The following is a 6,048-nucleotide window of genomic DNA, read 5'->3' on the forward strand; positions in this document are numbered from 1 at the left end:
AGCTTTCATAACCTTGACTTTTTTTTTTTTTTTTTTTTTTTTTTTGAGACAGAATCACTCTGTCGCCCAGGCAGGAATGATGCAGTGGTGCGATCTTGGCTCGCTCACTGCAACCTCTGCCGCCCGGGTTCAAGCAATCCTCCTGCCACAGCCTTTGGAGTAGCTGGGATTACAGGCGCCCACCACCACACCGACTAATTTTTGCATTTTTAGTAGAGACGGGGTTTCACCATGTTGGTCAGGCTGATCTCGAACTCCTGACCTCATGATCCACCCGCCACAGCCTCCCAAAGTGCTGGAATTACAGGCGTGAGCAACTGCACCCAGGCATTGTTTTGTATTTTTAGTAGAGCTGGGGTTTCACTATGTTGGCCAGGATGGTCTCAAACTCCCAACCTCAGGTGATCTGCCTGCCTCAGCCTCTCAAAGTGCTGGAATTACAGACATGAGTCACTGCGCCTGGCCTATTTTATTTTATTTTATGTATTTATTTTTGAGACGGAGTTTCACTTTTGTTGCCCAGGCTGGAGTGCAATGGCAAGATCTCGGCTTACCGCAACTTCTACCTCCCGGGTTCAAGCGATTCTCCTGCCTCAGCCTCCCGAGTAGCTGGGATTACAGGCATCCGCCACCATGCCCGGCTAGGAAAATGTATTTAGGTGCATCTCTATTAATTCCTATACCTCTTATGTATATTGAAAGCCAAGAGTTTACATTGATAGATCCTGGGGTGCACTCCAGTTTATAACTCCCTTCTCTGCCTTTGAGAACCTGGCTACCATTATCGTGATACATCTGCCTCTTTTTTTTTTTTTTTTTTGAGACAGAATTTCACTCTGTCGCCCAGGCTGGAGTGCAGTGGTGCGATCTTGGCCGGCTGCAACCTCCACCTCCTGGGTTCAAGCGATTCTCCTGCCTTCCAAGTAGCTGGGATTACAGGTGCCCACCACCATGCCTGGCTAATTTTTGTATTTTTTTTTTCTTTTTGAGACGGAGTCTCCCTCTGTTGCCCAGGCTGGAGTGCAGCAGCGCGATCTCGGCTCACTGCAAGCTCTGCCTCCCGGGTTCATGTCATTCTCCTGCCTCAGCCTCCCCAGTAGCTGAGACTACAGGTGCCTGCCATCATGCGTGGCTAATTTTTTGTATTTTTAGTAGAGATGGGGTTTCACTGTGTTAGCCAGGATGGTCTCAATCTCCTGACCTTGTGATCCACCTGTCTCAGCTTCCCAAAGTGCTGTGATTACAGGCGTGAGCCCCCATGCCCGGCTTAATTTTTGTATTTTTAGTAGCGATGGGGTTTTGCCATGTCTTCCAGGCTGGTCTCGAACTCCTGCCCTTGGGTGATCCGCCCACGTCGGCCTCCGAAAGTGCTGGGATTACAGGCGGGAGCCACCATGCCTGACCATATCTGCTTCTTTTTTTTTTTTTTTGAGTTGGAGTCTCACTCTGTCGCCCAGGCTGGAGTGCAGCAGTGTGATCTCGGCTCACTGCAATCTTGGTTCACTGCAATCTCGGCCTTCAGGATTCAAGCGATTCTCGTGCCCCAGCCTCCTGAGTAGCTGGGATTACAGGCATGGGGCCACCACACGCAACTAATTTTTTGTATTTTTAGTAGAGATGGGGAGTCACCATGTTGGCTAGGCTGGTCTAGAACTCCTGACCTCGGGTGATCCGCCCGCCTTGGCCTCCCAAAGCGCTGGGATTACAAGCGCGAGCCACCATGCCTGGCCATATCTGCTTCTTTTATCAACCCCCCCGGGTGTAGCGCGTGTCTCCTGGGCACTGTCTCCTTTCACCTTGTAGACCTGTCCTCCAGCCTTGCTGTCTGTCCTTTGGCAGGGATATCTCCTAGCCCCAGGACGGCTTAGTCACCCCTCCCAGGTCACCGGCCCCGCCTAATTGAGCTCCCTACCCTCACTGAGATCTCCTCTTCCCCCATTCTGACTGTCCACCAAGCAGCCACCTCTCTCCTATCCCACCACCCCCAAGCCCTCTCCACCCCACTCACCCTGCTCAGAGCCACCACCCTCCCCCACCCCACTGGGACGCCCACCTGGCTCTGCTCCAGCAAATGGCTCTGGGACTGATTATTCTGGAAGGAAACGGAAAGGAGAAGGAACTAAGGGAAGAGAAGGAAGGAGGCTTTCTCCGGTTCTTGTTTTAGCTTAAAAATTCATGCCCCGTGTGCACTTCGGTCTAGAACATACTTCCTTTTGTTTTAAGGTGATATAGCGTTTTCACTATACAACTTCTGGTAAAATTGCTGCCTGGTTATCCAGGGGCTGTGTCTGGTCAGAGAGGGGGCCTGGCAGGCTGGGAAGGACAGGGATGGGTGGGGGAGGGGAAGATGGGTCGGGGAGGGTGGACGGGGCTGGCTGGCCTCCTGTCGTCTTCCTTCCCTGGACAATGGGCTGCCGGCTGCCGCAGAGATAAGGAGTCTTGTCAGGGCTGGAATCACAGCCTCTGGCCGACTGCCTGCTGGGGAAGGTCCCTTCCTCGCAGACCTGGTCAAACTACCCCCACCAAGCCCCACAGCCTCGAGTGAGGTCTCCTCTCATTGTACCTTCCTGAAAGGGAGGTCCTCAGAGCCATGCCCCAGGGTCACTGGGAGGCTGGCTGTGAGCTTGGCGTCTGGGGAGGCCCTTTTCCAGGCCGAGACACCTCCCCTGGCTCCAGGACACAGTCGCACAGAGATAATTTTTTTTTTTTTTTTTTTTTTTTTTTTTTTTTTTTTTTTTTTTGAGATGGAGTCTCGCTCTGTCACCCAGGCTGGAGTGCAGTGGCGCGATCTGCAAGCTCCACCTCCCAGGTTCACGCCATTCTCCTGCCTCAGCCTCTCCTAGTAGCTGGGATTACAGGCGCCCGCCACCACGCCCGGCTAATTTTTTGTATTTTTAGTAGAGACGGGGTTTCACCGTGGTCTCGATCTCCTGACCTTGGGATCCGCCCGCCTCAGCCTCCCAAAGTGCTGGGATTACAAGCGTGAGCCACCGCGCCCGGCCACAGTCGCACAAAGATAATTGTTGTCTTTTTGTTTCTTTATTCTTTTTTACTATTTTTTTCTTTTGAGATAGGGCCTCATTCCATCACCCTGGCTAGAGTGCAGTGGTGTGATCACGACTCACTGCAGCCTCGACTTCCCGAGCTCAAGTGATCCTTGTGCCTCAGCCTGAGTAGCTGGGACTATGGATGTGCACCACCATGCCCGGCTAATTTTTTAATTTCTTTTGAGAGATGGAGTCTCACTATGTTGCCCAGGCTGGTCTAGAACTCCTGGACTTAAGTAATCTTCCCTCCTGGGCCTCTGAAAGCACTGGGATTACAGGTGTGAGACCCTGTGATCGGCCTAAGATTAAATTTATGTTAAGTAACTTATGTTACTTTCCAGCCTGGCCAACATGGCGAAATCCCATCTGTACTAAAAATAGAAAAATTTGGCCAGGCGCGATGGCTCACGCCTGTAATCCCAGCACTTTGGGAGGCCAAGGCAGGTGAATCACGAGGTCAGGAGATCAAGACCATCCTGGCTAACATGGTGAAACCCTGTTTCTACTAAAAACACAAAAAATTAGCCGGGTGTGGTGGCACTCGTCTGTAATCCCAGCTACTCAGGAGGCTGAGATAGGAGAATCACTTGACCCCAGGAGGCAGAGGTTGCAGTAAGCTGAGATCGTGCCATTGCACTCCAGCCTGGGTGACAGAGCGAGACTCCGTCCCAAAACAACAACAACAACAACAACAAAATAAAAATTAGTGGGGCACGCTTGTAGTCCCAGCTACTTGAGAGGCTGAGGCAGGAGAATCGCTTGTACCTGGGAGGCGGAGGTTATAGTGAGCCGAGATTGCGCCACTGCACTTCAGCGCCTGGGTGACAGAGCAAGACCCTGTCTCAAAAAAAAAAAAAAAAAAAAAAACTTACCATACTCAAAGTACATAAACCTGAAGTACATCTCCTGGCATGGTTATGTGTGTCTAGGTCCGAATCTCAGCCTGTGGAAGCCCAGGGAGACAGCTCCAGCCCCAGTGGTTAGAGAGTGTGGCCCTGCCAAGTGGGGATGAATCTGATGTCGTAGTATTGGGGGAAGAAAAGGACCTAAAATTTCTCATGAATAAGTTTCATATTCATTACATATTGAAATGATAGTATTTGGGACATAGGAGTTAAATAACATACATTAAGAAATTTGGGCTCTTGGCTTTCGGCTCAGAGGAGGCCAAGGTGCAACTTTCTTCAGTCGTCCCGAATCCGGGTTCATCCGACACCAGCCGCCTCCATCATGCCGCTGAAGTTCGACCCCAACGAGATCAAAGTCGTATACCTGAGGTGCACCGGAGGTGAAGTCGGTGCCACTTCTGCCCTGGCCCCCAAGATCGGCCCCCTGGGTCTGTCTCCAAAAAATGTCGGTGATGACATTGCCAAGGCAATGGGTGACTGGAAGGGCCTGAGGATTACAGTAAAACTGACCATTCAGAACAGACAGGCCCAGACTGAGGTGGTGCTTTCTGCCTCTGCCCTGATCATCAAAGCCCTCAAGGAACCACCAAGAGACAGAAAGAAACAGAAAAACATTAAACACAGTGGGAATATCACTTTTGATGAGATCGTCAACATTGCTTGACAGACGCGGCACTGATCCTTAGCCAGAGAACTCTCTGGAACCATTAAAGAGATCCTGGGGACTGCCCAGTCTGTGAGCTGTAATGTTGATGGCCGCCACCCTCATGACATCATAGATGACATCAACAGTGGTGCTGTGGAATGCCCAGCCAATTAAGCACAAAGGAAAATATTTAAAGGATCATTTGGCCGGGCACGGTGGCTCAAGCCTGTAATCCCAGCACTTTGGGAGGCCGAGGCGGGTGGATCATGAGGTCAGGAGATCGAGACCATCCTGGCTAACACGGTGAAACCCCGCCTCTACTAAAAAAAAATACAAAAAAATTAGCCGGGCGTGTTGGCGGGCGCCTGTGGTCCCAGCTACTCGGGAGGCTGAGGCAGGAGAATGGCGTGAACCCAGGAGGTGGAGGTTGCGGTGAGCCGAGATCGCGCCACCGCACTCCAGCCTGGGGGACAGAGAAAGACTCCGTCTCAAAAAAAAAAAAAAAAAAAAAAAAAAAAAAAAAAAAGGATCATTTGACAACTAAAAAAAAAAGAAAAAGAAATTTGGGCTGGACGTGGTAGCTCACACCTGTAATCCCAGCACTTTGGGAGGCCGAGGCGGGCGGATCACGAGGTCAGGAGATTGAGACCATCCTGGCTAACACGGTGAAACCCCATCTCTACTAAAAATACACAAAAAAATTAGCTGGGTGTGGTGGCGGGTGCCCTAGTCCCAGCTACTCAGGAGGCTGAGGCAGGAGAACGGAGTAAACCCGGGAGGCAGTGCTTGCAGTGAGTTGAGATCGCGCCACTGCACTCCAGCCTGGGCGACAGAGCGAGACTCGGTCTCAAAAAAAAAAAAAAAAAGAAATTTGATGTCACTTGTTTATCTTTACTTAAAAAATTTTTTGGGCCGGGTGAGGTGGCTCACGCCTGTAATCCCAGCACTTTGGGAGGCCAAGGCGGCTGGATCATGAGGTCAGGAGATCGAGACCATCCTGGCTAACACAGTGAAACCCCGTCTCTACTAAAAATACAAAAAAATTAGCCAGGCGTGGTGGTGGGTGCTTGTAGTCCCAGCTACTCGGGAGGCTGAGGCAGGAGAATGGCTTCAACCCGGGAGGTGGAGCTTGTAGTGAGCCGAGATTGTGCCACTGCACTCCAGCCTGGGCGACAGAGCGAGACTCTGTCTCAAAAAAAAAAAAAAAATTTTTTTTTTAACTTTTAGGCTGGGCTTGGTGGCTCATGCCTGTAATCCCAGCACTTTGGGAGGCTGAGGCAGGTGGATCACTTGAGGCCAGGAGTTTGAGACCAGCCTGGCCAACATGGTGAAACCCTGTCTCTATTAAAAATACAAAAATTAGGCTGGGCGCGGTGGCTCACGCCTGTAATCCCAGCACTTTGGGAGGCCAAGGTGGGCGGATCACAAGATCAGGAGATCGAGACCA

General features: G+C 51.1%; 1 pseudogene; it reads left to right on the plus strand.

Annotated features, from left to right (window-relative positions):
• Positions 1-4,200: 4,200 nt before the first annotated feature.
• LOC129489541 (large ribosomal subunit protein uL11-like) lies at positions 4,201-4,797 on the plus strand (annotated as a pseudogene).
• The last annotated feature ends 1,251 nt before the right edge of the window (positions 4,798-6,048 follow it).

Source organism: Symphalangus syndactylus, chromosome 9, assembly GCF_028878055.3.
Source record: "Symphalangus syndactylus isolate Jambi chromosome 9, NHGRI_mSymSyn1-v2.1_pri, whole genome shotgun sequence".
NCBI lineage: Eukaryota > Metazoa > Chordata > Mammalia > Primates > Hylobatidae > Symphalangus > Symphalangus syndactylus.